Here is a 23,060-nt window from a genome sequence, read left to right on the forward strand (position 1 = left end):
TCTCTAGTCTTTCCCATTCTGTTGTTTTCCTCTGTTTCTTTGCACTGATCGATGAGGAAGGCTTTCTTATCTCTCCTTGCTATTCTTTGGAACTCTGCATTCAAACGGGAATATCTTTCCTTTTCTCCTTTGCTTTTCACTTCTCATCTTTTCACAGCTATTTGTAAGGCCTCCTCAGACAACCATTTTTCCTTTTTGCATTTCTTTTCCATGGGGATGGTCTTGATCCCTGTGTCCTGTACAATGTCACGAACTTCCGTCCATAGTTCATCAGGCTCTCTGTCTATCAGATCTAGTCCCTCAAATCTATTTCTCACTTCCACTGTATAGTCATAAGGGATTTGATTTAGGTCATACCTGAATGGTCTAGTGGTTTACCCTACTTTCTTCAGTTTAAGTCTGAATTTGGCAATAAGGAGGAATCCAGTTAGATGCCCATAATTATGTAATGAAAAGTTTAAACAAGAATAAGCAGGTGTGACCAAAATGACTTCCTTGTGTGAGAGGTGAGTTTATACTTCGCTTTTAATACCTTGATGACAGTGAATCTAAGACAAGTCTCAGGGGATCTCTTCGTTGGCAGGGCATTTTGCTGTGGTGGGGCCTCTCCTGGCACACACAGAGAAGGGGTGTTCTTCATTCCTTCACATGTGTTCCCTTTTTCCTCCCTTCCCAGCGGCTGCTCAAATCCTCCTTGTCAGAATGGAAAGATAAGGGGAGCCAGAAAGTTCTGACTTGACGTCATTGCTGTCACACAGCTTTATAGTCTCTGGACCTGGCAGGTATTTAAGGCTGACGTTTTTCCTTCTGGGTGTTTATTATAGACTTTTCAGAGACGACCCACTTCCCCAACCCCACATTCCCACCTCCACCCCTGCTTGCGGCTCTAATCACTGGTGCCCTTTCCCCAGTGTAGTTCTCTTTATGCAGATGATGCACTGTCTTTTCTTTGGTTCTTCATTTACTCCCTCTTCATCCCAAGGAATCTACAGTCACCTCTAGCTTTCATCAAGCATCTAGGAGACCCTACTAGAAGGCCCTCACGTGACCTCACACCAGCCCTCACACAACCCCATGTCCACTTTATCACCGGAAATATGCAAGCATTCTTTGCGCTGATGAGCTCTGGGAGTGCAGGCCCATCTGATTCCAATACGTCCTTGAACTCAGGCCGGCCACTCAAGTCCACTTCCCACCTTGTAGGATTTTCAATCCAAGGTGACTTCTGTAATGCAGGGGTAAACTGCCCTTCATCAGGCTTGAAGTGGAAATAGCCTTGAAGTGGAAATAGCCTTGAAGTAGAAAAATGGGCTTCACCTCTTTCCCAGGAGTTAAAAGTACAGCTCTCTCCAAATGAATCCTTCTCACAAATTCTTTTCTCAAGTGTCTCCCTCTCATCTTTCTCTTTGATATTCTTGTTGAAGGTGAGGGGTCTGCTTTCTGTCACTAGTTATTGGACACTAAAAGTTTGCCATGGGTTTATCATCTCTAAACTGAGAGAAAAGTTTTCACTTTGACACGTTGCCACACACATAATCCGCAGACTACACTCACTGAGGACTGTGTGTACTGTTAGGCCTAGACCAAGCTCTGCTAGGGCGAAATGTGCTCTCAAAGGGACTTTAGCAGGGAGTTCTTCCCAGGAAAAAGACCTCTACTCAATGGGTAATGCCCTGATTAGAGGAGCTAAATGGCTTGAAACCCACTCTACCATAGTAGTGATTGGATTTTTTTTTTTTTTTATTAGAAAGAGGAAATGTTTTTCTTTGATCAAAATCTCAAGGGTAATTGGGTTCCAGCAGGGAGGCATTTGCTCTTGATTGCGGCCCTCTGTGTTTAGACTGGCGTGTCATTGCAGCCTGCCCCTAGGCTTCCAGGCCATGCCAAGTGGAGAATTCTGAGTTCGCCCATCAGCTGGGCTGGCAGTTTTCAGAGAGCAGTTCCAGTTGCTTTGACTTTCTCTTTTGAGCTCCTCCTGTCTTTGCTTGGGGGTCTGCATTCCTCGTGTCAAACTGGCTTTTGAAAGAACTTCCCACTGTCTAGTTCAGGGGCCGTTACAAAAGTGGCCCCAAGCCGCCCGTGGCCCACTGGTGAGATTTTTGTTTGGTTGTAGGTCTGCACAGTGTTTTAAAAGCCGAGTCATCTAGGCTTGTTCCTTTCAACCTAGATCACACAGTTGCTGTCGGCTAACTGTGCATACCTGCGGGCATTGAAGCTTTACTACCTCCTTTTGGATCTTTTGGGAGAGCTTCCTGTGTGAATTAAGGTAAATGCTCTGAAACAAATCAATATGTCTTCGAGTGATTAGGAGGTAAGGTAAAGTTCCTTTTTGTAGTTTTCCATTTCCTTTGTCCTTGACTGATTGTTTAGTGGGAAGAGGCGTGGTGCGTGCTAAGTCGCTTCAGTCTTGTCCGACACTTTGCGACCCCCGTTTGCAACCCCATGGGCTGTAGCCCACCAGGCTCCTCTGTCCATGGGTTTCTGCAGGCAAGAATACTGGAGTGGATTGTCATGCTCCTCCAGGGGATCTTCCCGACCCAGGGTTGGAACCTGTGTCTCTTATGTCTCCTGCATTGGCAGGCGGGTTCTTTACCACTAGCGCCACCTGGGAAGCCCTGAGAGGAGTGATGGGAAAGTATCAGAAAGAAGGGGCCTCGTCTCTGTGGCATGAAGGCTGCTCAGGTGAGGACTGTGCATAGGTAGAGACAAAAGAGGGGCGTTTATTACACACACAGAAGGATACACTCACATTCCCGCTCCACACTGACAAGAGTTCTTTAACGCTTAAATCAAGAAGATGAGGGATGACTCAGTAGGCCTTTGGTCAGTGATACTTTAATGGGACCAAAACACATTGGGAAAATCAGCCTTTATCCCTTAAACTTCTCCAGAGTGTAACCAAAGTGGTGCCCACAAACAAAGCACCCTCTTGTCCACAGCAGCCCTGACCTGTGGCACAGCTTGGCGGGGTACTCTTTGAACTAGAAAGTGGCCTGTCTCCATATTATGAAGGTGGATACTCTAGCAGCTCGCCTTGTACAATCCCAGTGACAAGACCACTGTTGTCTTTGTCACATATGGATTTGGCAGTCCCTTGGGAGGCGTTGCCAACCCTTCCCCAGCTGGTTGTGTAATGGATTTGCTGTGACTGCGTTTACCTGGGAGGAATGCCTATTGCAGCTAGTCCACATGGCAGCCTGTCTGTGCTCCAGAGTGTGTGTGATGTGGGCTGGGTGAGTCTAATTATAGCATCATGAACCCACTTGCACCTGTCGTTTCATCTCAAATCCAGAATTCTGTTGGAACCAGGGTTTGATTTACCTGGTCACACTCCTGCTTGCTCCTGGAGCTGTGGTCTTTTCTAGGGAGTGCAGAAAGCTCATTCTTTCTTGCCTGTGATCATCACCCCCAGCCCCCACCCCCCAATTTTACTCAGGACAACAGGTAAATGGTGGAAATCTATTCTTTCCCTGCTGTGCGTTACTTTTCTCCAGGAAAACGCACTCCAGTATTCTGGAGTTCATTCAGAATACTCCAGGATTCTGGCCTGGAGAATTCCGTGGACTGTATAGTTCATGGACTCGCAAAGAGTCAGACACAACTGAGTGACTTTCACTCAGTTTGTAGAACCTGCTAAAACCAAAGGCTTTAATTCTTGCAACATAGTATAGTGGGAAACTAACACAGTTAGCTGTGGTTTTGTGGTATATTTAGATTCCAGCATTGATTCCAAGAACAATAAATACTGGTCCAGTGCTTAATAGGAGCTAGGCTTTTATCATATTGTTGTTTTACAGGTGAGGAAACTGAGGCACAGAGAAGTCAAGGAATTGGCTTGAGCTCATCTGGTGAGTAAGTGGGGGAGAAGAGGGAGTCGAATTCAGGCAGTGTGGCTCCTGAATCTTTGTTCCTAATCATCACTGCCTGGACTCCTTCAGATTAATGATGAAAAATTCAAATGAGATTGCATGTGAAGGTTCAATGAGTTCCGAAGTATTAAACAGATATCGATTATCCCTCTCTGTGTTCCTTAGGGGTGAGTGTTATGGACAGGCATTCCTTCTGAAGAGAGTAGAAGTATGAGAAAGAACTTCAGCAGCACATGTACTGATAATGTCACCAGCATGGTCATTGCATTAGTTTTCTATTGCTGGGGGCTTGGACTTCAAATAACACAAGTTTATTATCTACTAGTTCCTGGGGGTCAGGAGTCCAGCATAGGCCAGCTGGATCCTGCTCAAGGTCATCTCAGGCTGAAATCCAGTGGCAGCTGGGGCTGTCATCTGAGGCTCAGGGTTGTCTTCCAAGATCACTGCTTGTTGGCTAGATTCATTTCCTTGAGGTTGTAGGACTGACATCCCTTTCTCCTTGCTAGCCTTTGGCAGGGACCACCCTCAGCTCTCGAGGACTCCTGAGGTTCCTTGCCAGTTGTATCTCCCATAGGCAGTTTGCAGCACAGATGTCTGCTTTCTTCCAGGCCAGGAGGAGCTTGCCTCTCTCTAGCTGGCTGGGATGGAGTGGCTGTCCCATCACTATTTGTCATATGAAAGGAAGTGAAAGTGTTAGTCGCTCAGTCATGTCCAGCTCTTTGCAACCCCTAGGACTGTAGCCTGCCAGGCTCCTCTGTCCTTGGGATTCTTCAGGCAAGAATACTGGAGTGGGTAGCCATTCCCTTCTCCAGGGGATCTTCCTGACCCAGTGGTCGAACCTGCGTCTCCCACATTGCAGGCAGATTCTTTACCATCTGAGCCACCGGGGAAGCATATAATGTAACCTAATTGAGGAAGTGGCCATCCCACCACAGTTCCAGATTCTACCCCCACTTGACTGGAGGGATTATACAGGTGGATACAACCTGGGCTATGGAGTCTTGGGGGTATCTTAGAATTCTACCCACTCGGTTGCAGTTTTGGAGCCCAGAGGGATCTCAGCAACACTGCCAAAGTGGGTGTTAGAAAATTGTGAAATGGGTTACTAGTGCACAAGGATACGTCTCCTAAACATATTTATGTGCTATTCTGGTTAATGCTGTAGAATCTTGAGCCTTCTGCTTAGGTCTTCTAGGGGCTTTTCTGCCACGGGAATAATCAAGGCCACCAAAGGCCAGGTGGGGAGAATTGCCAGGGAGTTTGTGGACTTGATTCTGATGAAAGTTGATGCAGCAACCTTTGCAGGCGCGCAGGCTCACCCTGTTTCTTACATGCTTTGCAAACCCTGTGTGTAGTACTATGTGATGGGCGTCCAGAGCAAGGATTGCTCTTTGACAGAATGTAATGATTGCCTCTGTCCCACTGGCCCACAGGCAATTGTTTTCTTTCCACATGGTGTGGACAGAGTCTGTGTGGGTGGTGCTGGTTTGGTTTCTGTCATATTTTATTTGCCCATTTCCTGAAGGCAATTTAAATCCCCAAATTGGTTCAGTTGAGAATTACCATGGAGGAGCCCCAGGATCAGTTTAGTACTGTAAAGCAATGGCCATTAGGAAATTTCAAGGAGTCAGAGACCTTAGGAGACCCCATAAGAAGCACCAGTATCCTCACCAGCTGGAAACTGTGTTGCTAAAGTTAAGTATATGCACACTGGTAAACTCAGATGGCTCAGGGGTGAAGGCAGGGCATAGAGAGACTTTATCTGGGCACAGGTTGAGTGCTTTGAAACTTCAGGTGTTGAAATCATGAAAATATTTATTGGTAAAAGATGTATATACAAAGTGCTATCAGTTCAGGTCAAGATCCTTTGTTGGTTTTCTTGAAGATTTAAAAACAACAGCATGGTCAAGAAAGAAGGAGGTAAACTGATGTGAAGCACTTCAGCTTGTTCCAATGGTCATGCTAAGAACCGGGTCCCTTCCAGTTGTAGGCTGAGGGGAGTGGCCATCAGGAACATCTCAGTGATGCTACTGAGAGCATTCTTTTATTTTGAAAATTATGAACGTAACACAGTCATCCCTTGGCATCTGTGGGAGATTGGTTCCAAAATCCAGAGATGTTCAAGTCCCTTGTATAAAATTGCCTAGAATAGCAGGCTCTTGTATCTGTGGGTTTCACCGATGGGTTTTTGTGGATGGGTAGGTTTCTGTGGGTCTGCGGTTGGTTGAATCCATGGATGTGGAACCCGTGGCTACAGAAGGCCAACTGCGTGTGTTCATGGCAAACAAATAAAATTAGAAAAATAGAAGAAAGAAAAAAGTTTAAAAAATTGTGTATAATTTCAATAACAGTTGATATTTTGCCACACATGTGGATATATGTTATACACATATGAGAGGGAAACAGGTGGGAAGGCCAGAGGTCCCCAGGCGGTAGGAGGAAATAAACTGCAAGTGGCGGATGTCTTTTTTTCTTCTCTACACTAAATTAAAAGAGGCTTCTTTTAATTCTGTGTTGACGACACCTGGCTCTGCCTTGAGCTAACCAATGTGTTTTTTCTTAGGTTAATGAAACTGTGTATTTGCTTTGGAATTTGCCTTTCCTCAAAATGGTTCTGCCTAAGACTAACTTTTCTTTTCTCAAACCTTGGGCTGATAATGGCTCAACAAACCAGTCTTCCTGTCAATTGTTTTATGGCTGGGGGATGACACACCTCGAGCCATCCTATCTCAAAAGTGCATGTTGTGGGAGAGGGGCCTGGTGAAACTCCCTCAGCCTTGAGGTGCCTCTCTTATCTGGTTAATAGCTTTCTGACAGACAAAATACCTTGCTGCAAACTAACTCTCTCTGTCCCCTTCTGATATCTATGTCAGAAGTTTTCCCTGTCTCTGTTATACTTTAGTAAAACTTTGCTACACAAAAAGCTCCAAGCCTCGTCTCTGACCCCAGATCAAAATCCTCTCCTCTGGAGGTCACAAATTCTGGTGTAGGACTTGGCTCACAGCAGCAACCTTTCACACACACACACCCAATATAATTTCATTTAAAACATTTTTACAAGTATATTTTGAGATTTTTAACATGAAATTAGATATTCTTCTATAGTATAATGGTGTGATGGTTAAGAGTACAGAATTCTGGAATCAGAACAGACTTCCTGAGTTTGAATAGCTCAGCACCATCTAATTCAGTGTTCTTGGGCAAGTTACTTAACTTCGTTGCCTTAGTTTTCTCTGTAAAATGGGGGCAATAATAGTACTTACATCATAGAATTATAGTAAAGATTAAATGTGTTATATATTTACAAATTGCTTAGAATAGAACCTGCTGCATGCTAAGTGCTATGTAATATTTGTTTTTATTAATGGTTGCATAGAATTCCATCTTCTGAGTGAGTCATAACTTATTTATCATCCATTGCTTGCTATTTGGATGTTTTTGATTTTTGATGATTACAAATTGTGAAACCCAGGTACACATTTTTTGTGTGCCCATTTAAAAAGTTATTTCCTTATTTCAGGAAATAAAGTTTCTGGATGAAGATATATTAATATTTTTAAGGTTTCTGTTACATATTAGCAAATTAATCCTCTGAAACATACCAGTTTTCATGTCTACAGTACTGTCTGTTGTTCTCAGTGTTGAGACAAAAACAGTATCTTATATTGTTTCCATTGGCATTTCTTTAATTACAAGAGATTTTCCCATGTGTTTATTTGCAATTTACATTTATACTTTATAAATTATTGCTTCCTGGCCTTTACCGATTTTTACCTTTCTCTCTTAAACTGACATTAAGTGCTTCTAGTACATACAAGGCATACTGAGTGCATTTAACAGTAATGATGATGAAGATGATGAAGACAGTTGCCCAAGGCATACATCACATCTCAGAGGCAGTAACCTCCTGTGGTCAACTTCTCATGCAAGGATCACCCAACTCCTGATCTTCCATCAGAGGCATTTCATTATAGCCTCCGTGTTCTTCAAATTTGTTATTATTATTATTTGGTTATATTTCTATGGGGCTTCCCAGGTGGTGCTAGTGCTAAAGGATCCGTCTACCAGTGCAGGAGACTCAAGAGGCCCAGGTTCGATCTCTGGGTCAGGAAGATCCCCTGGAGAAGGGAATGGCCACCCACTCCAGTGTTCCTGCCTGCAGAATCCCATGGACAGAGGAGCCTGGCGGGCTACAGTCCATGGGGTCGCAAAGAGTTGGGCACAACTAGCGACTGAGCACACACAGCAACAGTATAAATTTGTGGTATAAAGAGCCTATGGTTCGGTTATTTGAGGAAGAGGTTGCCATGAATGTTGCTTGAAACACTGCAAGAACAGGATCATATCCTGCCTCTGTAACTTCAGAAATCATCTTGAGGTGGTGGACTTTTCTGAATGAGATTTCATTAGCGACAGTTTTCGTCTTTGCATCGCAGTAAATATTGTGACTACCTGGGAGAGAATCTCTTGGTTTACTAAAGAGCTAAGTAGGCATTGAATGAGAAACTGTCAGTAATTCTGTGAACATGTGGAGGAAGATTTATTTTTAAAGGCCTGGGTGTGCAATGGGTCTCAGGAACAAGAATTTATTCATTGTTTAAATTAGCTCCTGAATTTTGCCTTCCCTTTGGCTATGGAGACCTCTGGCTACATAGTATGCTGTTACTGAGTGTTGAATATCAGCAGCAGTTGATGGTCTTAACTTGGGTTCCTGATTTTCTCCTTGCAAATCTTGCAGGCTAAAACACATGATAAAATCATGTTTTTAAAATACCATGAAAACATGTAAACTTCAGTGAAGTGAAACTTGTTCTGTTCTGGAAAATAGACCACGATCAATGGGGACAAATTCAACATTTCCTGTTAATGTAAGAAAGAACTGTTTTTTGTTTTCTTGTTGTTGTTTTTTTTAATCTCAGGAAGTGTCTCCTCATAGTATGGCTCACTTTTTTGAAGCAGTCACTGGGATTTTTCCAGCATAGATCAGATGATTAAAAAGTAATACTTACTGGATTTAAGATGGAAAAGGAGGGACCCATGCACTAGGTAACTTCTAGACTAGATTACTTCTAAGGTTTTTTTCCAACTCGGAGATTCTACAATTATGTTAATTAAAAGAAATCATCTGCCTATTTTTCTAAAGTGGTAAAACTAATAGAAACTGAAGGTGGAGTGGTTGGAAGGAGGAGGAAAGGGGACTTGTTATTTAACGGGTATAGAGATGTGCTAGGTGAAAAGTTCTGGACATCTGTTTCAACAAAGTGAGCATACTTAACATGACTGTACAGCTAAAAATGGTCCAGAAGGTAATTTTTATGTATATTTGTTTTACCAAAATAAAAACAGAATAAAACAGCCATGAGACTGCTATGAGTTTTGCTCTAGGCCAGGCACTGGAGGGGACCTGTAAGTCCAAGACAGTCCCTGCCCTCAGCTGGTTCACTTCTCCGTTTCTGTGAGAAGTGAGGTGCCTGGGCAGGAGCCCAGGGTCCTCAATAGCCAGTTATGATGGCATCACTGCCCTTGCTCCTGTGGGCACCGCCAGTAATCCAAAGAAACAGAACGCCTTCTCCCTTCTGCTGTCTTCCAATTTCCTGCTAGTGCCCCAGATGATAGAACCCAATAGGAAGCCAGCTGGTGAGTTAGTCTGAAAAAGGTGGTGTGCATAGAATGTCCATAGAAAGGAAGAATGTACGTAGAACACAGTGTGGGGTTGGGCGAGGAAGGCGCTGTTAGGCACAGTCCACCTCTTTGTCTCTTCTGCATCCACTCACAGCCTTCTACCCACACATAAACTTGATGAAACAACCCCAGCAGCATTGCAGTGCTTCTCTTGACACAACTATCCCTTTAACAAATGAAGGCATGCTCCCCTTTTCCCCAATAAGGGAGATAACAAAGCTTCATCAGTCAGTATTTCCATGTTTGAATGATCTTAGTGACTCTCACAGGTTAGTCAAAATCCCACTGTATAACCCACAAGACTAAATTGGAAAGTTAAACTATCAACCAGCATCACTTATATGACAGAGCAGGGGAAAGGAAAAAGGAGGAAGTGATTTCTATATACAAATATGTACATGAAAAAAACAAAGGAAGAAAATACACATAGTTGCTGCAATTCTCACTTCTCTAGCTGATCACAAGGCCATAACTGATATATAGTGATAGGTAGATAGATATAGGATCTGCATATGAACATGAATTTGGGCAAACTCCAGGAGATGGTGAAGGAGAGGGAGGCCTGGTGTGCTGCAGTCCACGGGGTTGCAGAGTTAACACAACTTATCGACTGAACAACAACAACAATATCTGAAACTGAATCTATAGCTATATGCTTTCCTCCTTCTCTTATCCACTTTGATGTTCGTCTTCCTTTTAAGTAGTCCTTTGGTTTGTGAGGATTCTTTCTCTGCTGGGTTGTGGCTTCATTCCTGAAGAGTCTGTGTCCCTAGTTGTTCTTTCTTTACTGGGCTGGTGAAATCCTCTATCAACTTTACTACTGACCATGGAAGTTATAAACAGAACCCCAGAGAATCCTCTGAATTACAGATGTCCCTCTTCAGGCCGCTATTGTTCAGCAGCAGCCCTATTTTCATCTTTACATTTGGGACCAATCAACTTAACATGGACAGCAAAACCTTTCTTTGTCCATTAGTTTAATGGCACAAGGAGTCTAAAATGACAAGGAGGAAGCCTCAAATTTGAGTATGGTAGAACCATTTTTTTGTGCCCATAATGGAACCAGCAGAGCCCCAAATCTCAGGAGTGGGAAGCAAAATTTTTGTTTAAGTGTAATAACAAAAGCAGACCCTGTAACTTTAATCCTTGGTTTCCAGATCCAAGTGTCCTAGTTATGGAAGAAATAACACTCTATATGGGTTGTTGACTCAAAGCATATACCTCACTCTATAAGATAGTGCCATACATTTTCAAGGTGTTATCTCCCAGTGGGTGATATTACTGAGCCTTCAATTGGTGATTCCACCATTATGTCAGGCCAGCTGCTTCTGGATGATGGAGTGTGTGGCAAGACCAGAGAATTTCATGGTCATAAGCCAGTTGCTATACTTCTTTTGCTGAGAAATTAGTGCCTTGGTCAGAAGAAATGTTGTGATGGGTACTATGATGATCAATAAGTATGTGGATGGTGGTGTTTGCAAAAGGCAAATCCATATCCAGAATGTATTTATTCCAGGGAGGACAAATCTTTGCCTCCTTCTTTCTGGAAGGAGATCAAGGTAATCAACCCAAGGTAATCAGATTGGCTAGCTGGTTTGCCAGGGCTCATTGTTGGCTCCTACTGTTGGGAAGTTGAGAACTCAGCAATGGTGATAGCAAGATTTGCCTTGGTGGGCCTTTGCACAACCAGCTTGATGCTGCCATAGATACTCTGAAGACAAGTCTTTGGAGAAAGCACTGGAAAAGACAAAAGCACAGGGAAGGCACTGGGGAAAAAGAGCTGACTGTCATCTGACATCCTCAGAATGTTATCTTGTCCACATTATCATTGAGAGCCTCTGCAGTGGTGCTCTTTTGTGGGTATTCACATGGGATACAAATATTTCATGGAGCTTCCCTGATGGCTCAGTGGTAAAGAAACTGCTTGCAATGCAGGAGGCATAGGAGATGCAAGTTTGATCCTTGGGTAGGGAAGATCCCCTGGAGGAGAAAATGGCAACCCACTCCAGTATTCTTGCCTAGAAAATCCCATGGATAGAGGAGCCTGGTGGGCTACAGTCCACGGGGTCGCAAAGAGTAGGACACGACTGAGTGACTGAGTGCAAACACACACCCACAAATATTTCATACCCTTTCCCCATTCCAAAAGATCATCCATTTACCTGTTTCACAGCCCTCCTTTTAACCAAATTTCCAATTCCATCCTTTCTAATTCTTTGACCATCTGGTTAAATCATTCGTTACTACTTATGAGTTGGTATAGATTTGTACTTCTGACTATTTTTCAGCCTAGACAAAGTGGATATTCAGATGTACTGTAAAGTTCTACCAACAGGGAGGATTTTCTTTCTCCACTATTTTTCAGGGCCACTCTGAATGAATATGCACCAGTCTGTTTCCAGCTACTGCTGGTAATATAATGAACATACCCGAGTCTTTTTTTGACCATTAACTGGTTACAGGGAGCTCCTTATGGAGTCATGGGCATGGGCTGAGAAAGGGAAAGCAATGTAGCATAAGTAGTGGCCATAGGAAGCTGAGTCACCTAATTATATAACTTACTGTACCTTCCAGACCTGCTGTAGACCTATCATATATATATATCTTGGTGACAGAGTGTGACTGCACTTAACTGATTCTATGGTGTGGGGGATCAAATGACACAGTTAATTTATGGTGGGTAGCTTAGGTCATGTGGTCATCAAGTGTCCAAGGCCAGGAGTTCAAGAGCCTAGGAATGTACTTTCAAGGGGAAAAATCAGCAGCTGTTTCTCTGAGGGAGAAAATCAGTAGAAAAGCCTGGTGTTTTTACAAAACATTAGTATTCTAAGTTTTGATTTTTATATAGGGCTTGCCCCATGATTGTTAAATCATCCCCTTTTTTGGCGGGGGGTGGGCGGATGAGCTATAACACTTCTAGGGAGTCACGATGAGATTTATTGGGAATGGAGGCCATAGTCAGTCAGCATCTTTCCTTTCATGTTTTCTTCATTGAATTATATTTCTTCCTAGCTGACTTATTCTAGTATTGATTATAGAAGTGTATTGAATATATTTTAACTCTCCTTCCTGAAATATGAATCACTGTTGTGTTATTTACCTATCATGCTTCCCCTAAACTTGGAAAATATCAGAAGCTTCTTTAGATCCTTTTTCATGCTTCTAAGGAGTTGGCTAGAAGTATCTTCTTTTTTAAAAAATCAAGTTACTTTGTTGTAAAACAAAACACAGATCCCCTCTTCCAAGTGAAATACATAGCTTAGTCAATTAGAAAGTGAAAGTGAAAGTTGCTCAGTTGTGTCCGACTCTTTGCGACCCCATGGACTGTATAATCCATGGAATTCTCCAGGCCAGAGTACTGGAGTGGGTAGCCTTTCCCTTCTCCAGGGGATCTTCCCAAACCAGGGATAGAACGCAGGCCTCCTGCATTGCAGGCGGATTCTTTACCAGTTGAGCCACAAGGGAAGCCCAAGAATACTGGAGTGGGTAGCCTATCTCTTCTCCAGCAGATCTCCCCAACCCAGGAACTGAACCGGGGTCTCCTGCATTGCAGGTGGATTCTTTACCAACTGAGCTATGAGGGAAGTCCAGCTTAGTCAATTACCATAAGGCAGAAGCATTTGTAACTACAACCAAAGTTCAGCAAGTAAAAATTACCACCCACTCCAGAAGCCCCTTCCATGTACTCTGTATCAATCACAACCCCTTACTTCCCTTCGCAAGTAACCATTACCTACGCTTTAACAGTGATCACCCAAATATGCATCCTTAGGTCCTACAGTTTAGCAACTTTAAAAAAATGAGTGTGCTTATTTTTTAAAAAAATTGCTACAGCTTTCTTTTAATCTATAGGTTCCTGCTCCATCTCTTTCTTTTCCTTATAGTTTATCTCTGGATGAACCCAGTCTGCTGACCCGTAGAGTTTCTCACGGTCATGACACATTCCACTGTTCCTCTGTCTTCTGTAGCCCTGTAATGTGGTAGCTGGATTTGGAGTCTTGATCAGACTCAGATATAATTCCTTTGGCAACATTCTAAGAGTGTTCTTCCATCAGGAAGCATGTAATGTCTGTCTCGTCCTTTTTGTGATGTTAACTCTTGCTGATGCTCAGTGCTTAGATTCCTTTATTCATTGGGGCTGGCAGAATGGTTATATTCTATTTTAGTCTTATTTTTTCATTTATCAGATGGAATACGTTCATAAAGAATTGCTTCCCCTCATCTACTTTTTGATTACCCAGTGGTGCTATTCACATAGGAGAGACACGATAAATATTTGACTCTTTTATTTACCAAGCATCAAAATCATGAATCTGATTCCCTTTCATCTTCCAATAGTATGCATATATATATATATACTTAAGCATATTTGATGTGTTCCATTTAATTGCAGTTATCTTTTTGAAACCTTAAAGACTGATAGAAGCCTCTTAAAGTTGTCTCCTGTTTATTTTTCCCGGATGTCCTTTGTAGATATAAACTCCATGGACTGAAAACTCAAGAACCACTTCTCTATCTCAGCCTTTTCTCCATTCATTTATGGCCTTAACTGACCGGGGAATATGTTTGAAGAGCGGGCACACCCTCTATAGAAAGAGAATATGTGCTTTCTGTTTACAAATATTCCTGGCTTTGTATTGAGAGCCTAGAGCACTGGCTTCCTGTTGGGCCATTCTCCTCTGAAAAGGAGATTGCTTTGCCAGTGTTGTCCACCTTTTCCGGAAAGATTTGATATTTATAGTTTTTCTCCAGAATGACTTGTTCTTCTATGAGGCATGTGCTCTTGCCTAGTCACATTTACCTACCATAGAATTAAAAACAGCTGAAAAACTGTCTTTTACTATTCTCCCCCTGAAATTTCCTATGTAATCCAATAAATATCTGTAAATTAACCTTTGGGAAAGATAAATTAATCTTATTAAATGTGAGAGTGCCTCAGGCTTCTTGGTGTGGGGTAGAAGGACTTGCTTTCAAAATGTGCTGTGCCTTGAAAATGTAATTTCCCATGCCCAATGGAAATTTATCACATCCCTCGCCTCTGGGTAACTTGCTTTTTTCCTTTAGTTGAAATGCTGTGTTTTCTGTTTTCATCCTCTCAAGCTTGGACATTCTGAACTTTTTAATTCTCTCAGTTCTATTTCTGTGACAGTGGTTTTCGGGCAACAGAAGTGAGAAGTTGATGATGGAACATTGATGGAAGAAGTGATACTTGACCCAGCATACGAAACAGAACCTCCCATAGGAGAGAGCTAAGGTGGTTTTGAGAAGCTTATGGCATCAACACCTATGACAGTTTTCTTTTGGTTTATATCATTCATATTTTTAGGCTAGATAATAAGGATTTACAAAATGGGTATTTTTATTGTGTAAGACTCTTCTGGAAAATGTCTCTTCGCTTCAGTTCTGTCTGACTCTGTGTGACCCCAGGGACTGTAGCCCACCAGGCTCTTCTGTCCCTGGGATTCTCCAGGCAAGAATACTGGAGTGACTTGCCATTTCTTACTCCAGGGCATCTTCCTGACCCAGGGATCAAGCCCAAGTCTCTTATATCTCCTGCATTGGCAGGTGGGTTCTTTACCACTTTTGCTTTATATCATTCATGTTTTTAGGCTAGAGAGTATGGATTTACACTTATGGGTATTTTTATTGTATAAGACTCTTCTGGAAAAGGTCTGTCTGATTCTCTGGGGTTAATTAAGTTCTTAGCCTGATAGTCAAGGCCATTCACAGTCTTACTACCATCTTCCCTCTGAACACTCAGTGACTCCCTATTGCCTGTTGGACAGAGCATGCAGTTTTCCTACAATTCCTATTCACCTCCCCAGGCTCATCTCCTTGGCTTTTCTGTGGGCACCTCTTTAGATCAGCTATTATTAGATGGTTCCCATTTCCCTAGCATACCCCATGCTTTCCTACTTTGGCTTTTGCTCACATAATTCCATTTGGAATGACCTTGCCTCCCATCTCTAACTGCAGAAATCTTACTATATCTTACCACCAACTTGAAATTCCTTCTTTCCCAGGATTCTCTTCCTGATTCCTCCCAAGGAATTACTTCATTCCTCCTTTGAATTCCCAAGCAATCTGTTTATGCAGTTGCTTCGTATTGTTTTGTTTTATGGTTAAAGGTTGCTATTGTCCTCCTTTACATATTTGCCTGATACATGTGCTTATGGGATATAAGTAGGATGAACATATACCCAAATGTTATTGAGAGTTCCAGTTTTCCTGGGATAGTCTCAGAGTATGCGCTGTCCCAGGACCCTGTCTGCTTAACTGCCTGTTGCCTTCTCCTTAGGCTTCCCAGGTGATGCTAGTGGTAAAGAACCTGCCTGCCAATGCAGGAGACAGAAGAGGTTTGGGTTCGATCCGTGGGTTAGGAAGATCCTCTGGAGAAGGGAATGGCTACCCACTCCAGTATTCTTGTCTGGAGGATCCCATAGACAGAGGAGTCTGTCAGTCCACAGGGTTCCAAAGAGTCAGACATGAATGTATCTTGATGTGAATGATGAATTAAGTAGTCACCCATGGAATAAGTCACTGGGGGATTGGGGCTGCCTCATATTCTTTCTTGAATTGCTGGTCATTTATCAGGAGGGGTGATGGAACTCACATATGGTGGGCAAAGGGGCAACAAAGTTCACAGAAAGGAGACTGCCTTCTGCTGGGGCAGGGCCCACACTGCAGAGGCCATCAGGAAATGTTAAAGAGATCAGTTTTGACTCCTCCCAGAGCTAGTCCTCCTCATGGCACTGCCCGGAGCTATTACTTTCCCATCAGAAAGTTAGATTCCCCGAGGATTTAATAAACAATCTCTCCCAACATGAAAAGCTGTGGGCATTGTTTCCTCCTTGGGTCATTGCGGTTGGAGCTTCAAAGAATACTCGGGTATTGTGTGGAATATTGAATATGCACGTGAAAAGGACTTTGTTTATTTACTTATTATTTCTTTATTTTCCATTCCTTTTCATTTTTAAAATTAGCCTACAGAAAAGTCAACAGAACTGTACAAGTCCCTTCATTTTGCTACATACACTTTTCCTTTCTCGCTTAGTTCATATTTATACACGTTGGATTAAGTTTGTGTTTAAGTACGATGTATGTATAAATGTCCACATTCTCTTTTTGCGTCATTTGCATATGGTTTGAGTACATCATGGTACTTCACCCCTAAATACTTCCACATGTTTCTTCTAAGGATATGGACATTCTTCTAGGTAACTGCAATGTCATTATTACACCCAAGACAATTAACAGTAATTCTACAAAGTCATCTAATATACAGTCCGTACTCAAATGTCTTCAGACAAGTTTTGGATCTTGAATCCATTTGATCCATTATGTCTCTTTCGTCTCTTTTAATCTTCTATAGTCTCTGTGTGTAACTTGTTTTTGACATACAGTGTTTGAGATCCTTCCCCCCTCACCCTTTAAAGAACTTTGCCTAAAAACAAACAAACAAACAAACAAAAAACATGTAAATCCATGGCTGATTCATGTCAATGTATGGCAAAAACCACTACAATATTGTAAAGCAATTAGCCTCCAACTAATAAAAATAAATGAAAAAAAAAAAAAAAGAGTTTTGCCTTTACTCAGATTCTTCCTCCTCCTCTCTCTTCTAAAGGAAGTTGCCAGATCTGTTCTCTGCTTTTTAGAATTCCCTGATGAAGACTTGAAAGATAGGCTAGTGGGCTGGAGTAAGTGAGAGGCGGAAGGAGTTTGGTCCTGAGGGTTTAGAAAGGCCCAAGCTCCTCTCCGATGGCCCACCCCCACCCTGTAGCCCTGAAGTGTGGGGCCTTGGAGAGGAGTGGAAGGAAATTGGAAGAAATATTGCTGTGAGCTATGTATCAGATTCTTTTTAGTATATTTCCAGAACCAGGAAAGATTATATTTATTAGTTGCTTTTGGACTATGTTTTCCTTGAATATGACATTCCCCTCAGAATGAGGCTTCAGGGGAAGTCAGTATTTATTCTGCTCATACACAATCTTTTCTCTTCAAAGGAGAAAGCATTAACACCCAGAGAGAGAGAAAGCTTTCTTATGGCTGTGGTCATAAGCCTTAGAATGTCTTAAGAGGATTTTAGCAGACTGCAGAGTTTTATCATCCAAATTGGGACATGTTTGAGAGTGAAACATTTATAGTGAATATGAAATAATTATTGATAATGAAAATATTTATTTCAGGCCATGTGCTTAAATCAGGTTGGTGTCGGGCAAACCAAAATATATGGCTAACCTGGTTATACACACCTGCTGTTTGCACCACAATTTATCTTGTCCAAATGGATAAGAGTTAAAAATAAGCATGGAAAAATGAAAAAATGAATGCAGGTACACTACTATGCATAAGTATTAGATTAAACCATATGAAACTCTTATAAAAGCAGCAATTTTATGAGATATCTATAATGATTTCAAGATTTGGGCATATCTGCTGTTTATTTCTTTAAGTAGTAAATTCTTTGAGGATAAGAATTGTTCATTTTTCATTCTGTTATTTGTTTTTTGTTCATTTTTCATCATTTATTAGTACCTACAGCATGCAAGCACTGCTAGATGCTGGGGATAGATCAATGACACTGAGTGGGATACCTGGTACCTAAGAGCAGTATAATATTTAGTTAGACTTCAGCATAAAGGAAAAGCATAGTAAGTTCACGTTTGTTATTTGGTGTTGCAAAAAAAATCAATTAAATGCCAATTGAAGTACGAAATTATCTTGATGCCATTCTTTTGGCACCCTCACAATTGATATCGGAAAACACATGTCCCCCCGTATACCCTCTTTATTCTGCCTTAAGGAAGAATTGCCTCAAAGACATGACACGATTTTTGCAAGGAGCACTACAAGGAGCTTGCAGTAGAAGAACGACTTGGAAGTGCATTAGGCATCATGGATGCTCTGACTTAAGTTTTTTCAGGGACCTGTCTGAGCTGCAAGAGAGGAAGTGATCCTTAACTGCTTGGTGGTAATGAGTGGAAAATTATTCATAGAAGCAATGAGGCCAGAGATACCATGCATTGGCTTAAAATTTTTATTGAGTGCTAGGCCTCTGGGGATTAACTTTGGATCTCAACTATTCCTAATTCACAGAGGTAAGTGTCCACTGAGGATGGTGAACTTTGAACTAACCTACCATAAAAATAAGCATACAGCTGTCAGTTGTGATAAATGCAATAAGGAAAAGGAATAGCAGGTTGCAAAGTACATCAGAGAGGGATAAAATTTTCTTTTAGGGGTCAAGGAAGATCTCTCTGAGGGAATCATCTTGAATTTGAGACCCAAAGAAGGGCAACAGACCCTACAGGGATCTGGCTGGAGCTAAGCAATGGAGGAGGAGGGTAGTACCGGGTGAGGTCAAGGAATTTTCATCTTGAAAGAAGTAGAATTGTTAGATGGGCCCTTTAGAAGATGAAATGAGAAGGTGTTGATCAGTTAGGACGTGGAGACCTGAATATCACAATGGAAACCAATCAGTGGAGAACTGTATACAGTTTGACAAGGCTGGAGTGTGGAGTGTGAAGCCAGACACCATCTTGAATATTGAGTCTTTCCTCTAAGTCACAGGGAGTCATTGAAGAGTGGTATGAGTAAGGGAATGACATATCAAGCGTGTATTTGAGAAAGAGAAATCTCAAGGAGGGATGAAATCATGGAAGACATCAAAGGCTGGAAAACCTTGCAGTTGTTCAGCAGATTGGGGATGAAGGTTTGATCTGAGATATTGGTGGTAAAGAGAGAGTAAGAGATAAAGATACTCTGTAAGCACAGTCTGTAGGATTTGGTTATTGATGAGAAGAGAAAGTGGACTATGTTCAGGTTCCTCGTTTGTGTGATTAATAAAAAGGGATAGCAGGATGGCAGGAGAGGGACTGGTTTGGGTAACACATGATGAATTAGGTTTGTTCCTGACAAGTGCTGGGGCTTCCCAGGTGGTGCTAGTGGTAAAGAACCTGCCTGCCAATGCAGGCGATGTAGGAGACTCAGGTTCAGTCCCTGGGTTGGGAAGAGCCCCTGGAGAAGGGCATGGCAGCCCACTCCAGTATTCTTGCCTGGAGAATCCCATGGACAGAGGATCCTGGCGGGCAATAGTCCATAGAGTCACAAAGAGTCAGACGTGACTGAGCGACTTAGCATGCACTCTGATAAGGGCTAAGTACCTGTAGGAGATCCAGCCTGATGTTAACTAAGTAACTGTTTAGTTAATATTTTCTGAAGTTGATGGAATTCTCTGAATATTTTTCATATGTTAATATGGTATCTATTGAGAGAGTTGGATGCATTCAAACTATTTATGAAAGGGTTCTTGAATTTTACAACTGACAGATTGCTTTATTTTGAATTACTCATGACAGGCTTTGTGTGTGTGTGTGTGTTTGTGTGTGTGTTTGAAAGACATTTGACTTTGTCACAGTTCTGAAAATATGTTACTTCTGGTATATTTAGATGGTGGGTTTTCAAAAACAGTTAAACATTACAACTAGGCTTGCTGCATTTTGTGTTTTTCCCCATTCAGTTTCTCATTAAATATACAAGCATAACATCTGGTACTCTTACTTTTAAGGACTCTGGGAAAAGAATAGCAGTATTAGACTGAGCACTTGACAATCATCCAGTTGTAATATTTTCGTCTAGAGTCGAGTTCGAGGCTGACTGAAATGTCCATGTCAGGAGCAACACTGTGTAATGTTGCAGAGAAGCCACTTAGCAGAATTCCTAATATGGTTGGGGCATTCTTGAGATGCATGGAATAGCCCATTTGTGCGGTATCATCTGAGATGGGAATGCAGCCCGAATGCATCCAGGCCGGAATGACAGAATCCGCAGAGCACGACTTTTCTGTTATTTGTCAGGCGACAGCCCTGTTGGCTGATGATAACAATTCTTCCTTCTTTGCTTCATTTGTCGATGGCAAATCCTTGGACCCTGAGCTGGAAAGTCCCTTTCCTAGTTTGAAAGTCGTGTATTGTACGAGATGGAAGGGGCCTCGATAATTATCTTCATGGCAACCCACTCCAGTATTCTTGCCTGGAAAATCCTGTGGATAAAGGAGTCTGGAGGGCTGTAGTTCATGGGGTTGCTAAGAGTCGGACATGATTGAGCATCTGAGCGGAGACCCCTGGCATTTTTACAGATGAGAAAAACGAGACGCAGAGAGGTTAAGCAATTTGGCTGCAGCCGTCCAGCTCACTGGGCTTCCCCAGGGGCTCAGCAGTAAAGAATCTGCCTGCAAAGCAGGAGACGCAGGAGGTGTGGGTTTGATCCCCGGGTCGGGAAGATCCCCTGGAGAAGGAAATGACAAACCACTCCAGTATTCTTGCCTAGAGAATCCGTGGACAGAGGAGCCCGGTGGGCTACAACCCATCGGGTTGCAAAGAGTCAGACACGAGTTAACAACTGAGCACATCCAGGTAATTACTGAACCCTCCGCTCAGCTCCACTCCTCGTTCAGAATGGGCGGGAGGGCAGCCTCACTATTGCTTTTAGTTTGTTATTTGCCAGAACTTTGAGTCTTCCTTCACTTTATAAAGCCTCCGGGAAATAGTCTTAACTCCTTTGAAAGAGGAAAAAATATGTTTACTCAGAAAGCTTATTTTTGTTTTTCTCCAAATGGATGTTTGTTCCAAGGCGATGTGACACCCCTGTATTCTGAGAGAGCTTTCACCACACCGCGTGACATCTCTCTAATAGCCAGGGCTGCCCAGCTGGACATCTGTGCAACAGTTGCAGCAAAAGCTCGTACATTTTGGGGACATGGCAGTGTCTCTAAACTCTGGAAAGGATGGATGCTACAATATGGTTAGCCCGTGGCCTGGATCTTTAGGCTGAGTGATCTTGGGAACTTCCTTAGAAGCAACTGTTTATCAAGCCTTCAAAGGGATCCTTGATTCTTAAAATTAAAAATCTCAGCGCGCCATCCTGGGACTGAGCACCCCCGGGAGTCCTGAGCACCCCTGGGACTTGGCTGCCGCTGCAGGGCAGATGGGCGGTACTTGGAGCTCAGCGCAGCCAAGGGAGGGGGAACGGGAGGTTTGAAGATGAGTTGTGAGTGAGGAGAGGAAAAGAGCTCGTGCGGTGCTGACCATCTACTGTCTCAGCGTGGTGGGGGAAGGACTCGCGGGCCCTTTCCTCAGGCGCATCAACGTCTGCTCGGTCCCAGCTCTCTCTCCAGACTTTCAGGCCTGGGTGTGGTGGGGTGGTGGGCGGGAGCAGGTGGTCAGCATTGCTGTGGCTCGTTCGTGTTGTGTGTGCTCTGAGATGCCAGGTGCTTAGGTTTCTAAAGCCTTTATTTTGCTCCTGCTGGAATGTCTCTTCTGTGAGGCAGTGGACGTTGCGGGGGCCTCCTTCTGGAAAGAAGGAAGGATCTCAGGGGATAAGACAAGGAGGGAGAAAGATCAATTACTAGCTCAAAACACAATTCAACCACGTTTGTAAGAGCTCAGTGAAAGAGAAACAGAGGCCATTGAGTGTGACCTTCTCAACCTGAGCTGTTTCCAAAAGTGGCAAATGAGTGCTGCTCTCTGAGCTAAGAGAATGATGAGAAAATGCATCCTGGTGGATTTCTATCCAATCTTTAGAGTAAATAGAATTTTTCTTGCTATGGCAAACTTAATTCTGTAAGAAAGAGACCATAGGATACTGCAGCTCTGTGGGAACTCAGAGATGATCCGAGATGGACATGCTCTGTCCTTCCAGATCCCTTCTCCCCTCCTCTCCACGCTGTTCTGGGTCCTGGTAGGCTAGTGTCCATGGACCACATCAATCATGTATTTGACCAGTAAGAGGTCTTGCTTTACCATCGCTTGGTGGTTTCTTGAATCCTGTCTACATCTTTTAAATAATCCCCTTCATAAAAACTCCCATTTGAGTATGTGATCTCTTTCTTGCTAGGACCCTGAACGGCTATATTGTTTAATCCTATGTGACCATTTACAGATGAGGAAACTGAGGCGCAGAGAGGCCGACTGGCTTTTCACATGGTGTCCCTTTCCTTATCCTTTTCCCAGCCATGAGTGAGTATTCACAAGCTGAGATCCCGAGGCCCTGGAATGCTGGGCTGAGGATGAGAAAACCTCTGACACCAGAGTCTGCTCTGCTCTAATGTGATGACACTTTTCTAAGAAACTTCCATTTATTTAAATCTATGTCCTTTTAAGTGTTATTTTATGTGGTATATGGGGCTTCCCAGGTGGCTCAGTGGGGAAAAAGTTCGCCTGCAATACAGTAAACATGGGCGATGTTCATTTGATCCCCAGGTTGGGAAGATACCCTTGAGGAGGGCATGGCAACCCACTCCAGTATTCATGCCTGAAGAATCCCATGGACAGAGGAGCCTGGCGAGTTATAGTTCATAGGACTGCAAGCTGCTGCTGCTAAGTCGCTTCAGTCGTGTCCGACTCTGTGCCACCCCATATATGGCAGCCCACCAGGCTCCCCCATCCCTGGGATTTTCCAGGCAAGAACACTGGAGTGGATTGCCATTTCCTTCTCCAATGCATGAAA

At 42.9% G+C, this 23,060-nt stretch overlaps 1 protein-coding gene across 2 annotated transcripts in view; it reads left to right on the forward strand.

Moving 5' to 3' along the window:
* Positions 1–2,247: 2,247 nt before the first annotated feature.
* Positions 2,248–23,060, forward strand: part of NCALD (neurocalcin delta) — a 324,211-nt gene continuing 303,398 nt past the window's right edge. For both annotated transcript variants that reach the window (XM_043483542.1, XM_043483540.1), the window contains exons 1-2: positions 2,248–2,266; positions 3,798–3,848. The gene's annotated coding sequence lies outside the window, so the exon portion shown is untranslated. The remainder of the gene's footprint in view (positions 2,267–3,797; positions 3,849–23,060) is intronic.

The sequence above is a fragment of the Cervus canadensis genome, chromosome 12, assembly GCF_019320065.1.
Source record: "Cervus canadensis isolate Bull #8, Minnesota chromosome 12, ASM1932006v1, whole genome shotgun sequence".
NCBI lineage: Eukaryota > Metazoa > Chordata > Mammalia > Artiodactyla > Cervidae > Cervus > Cervus canadensis.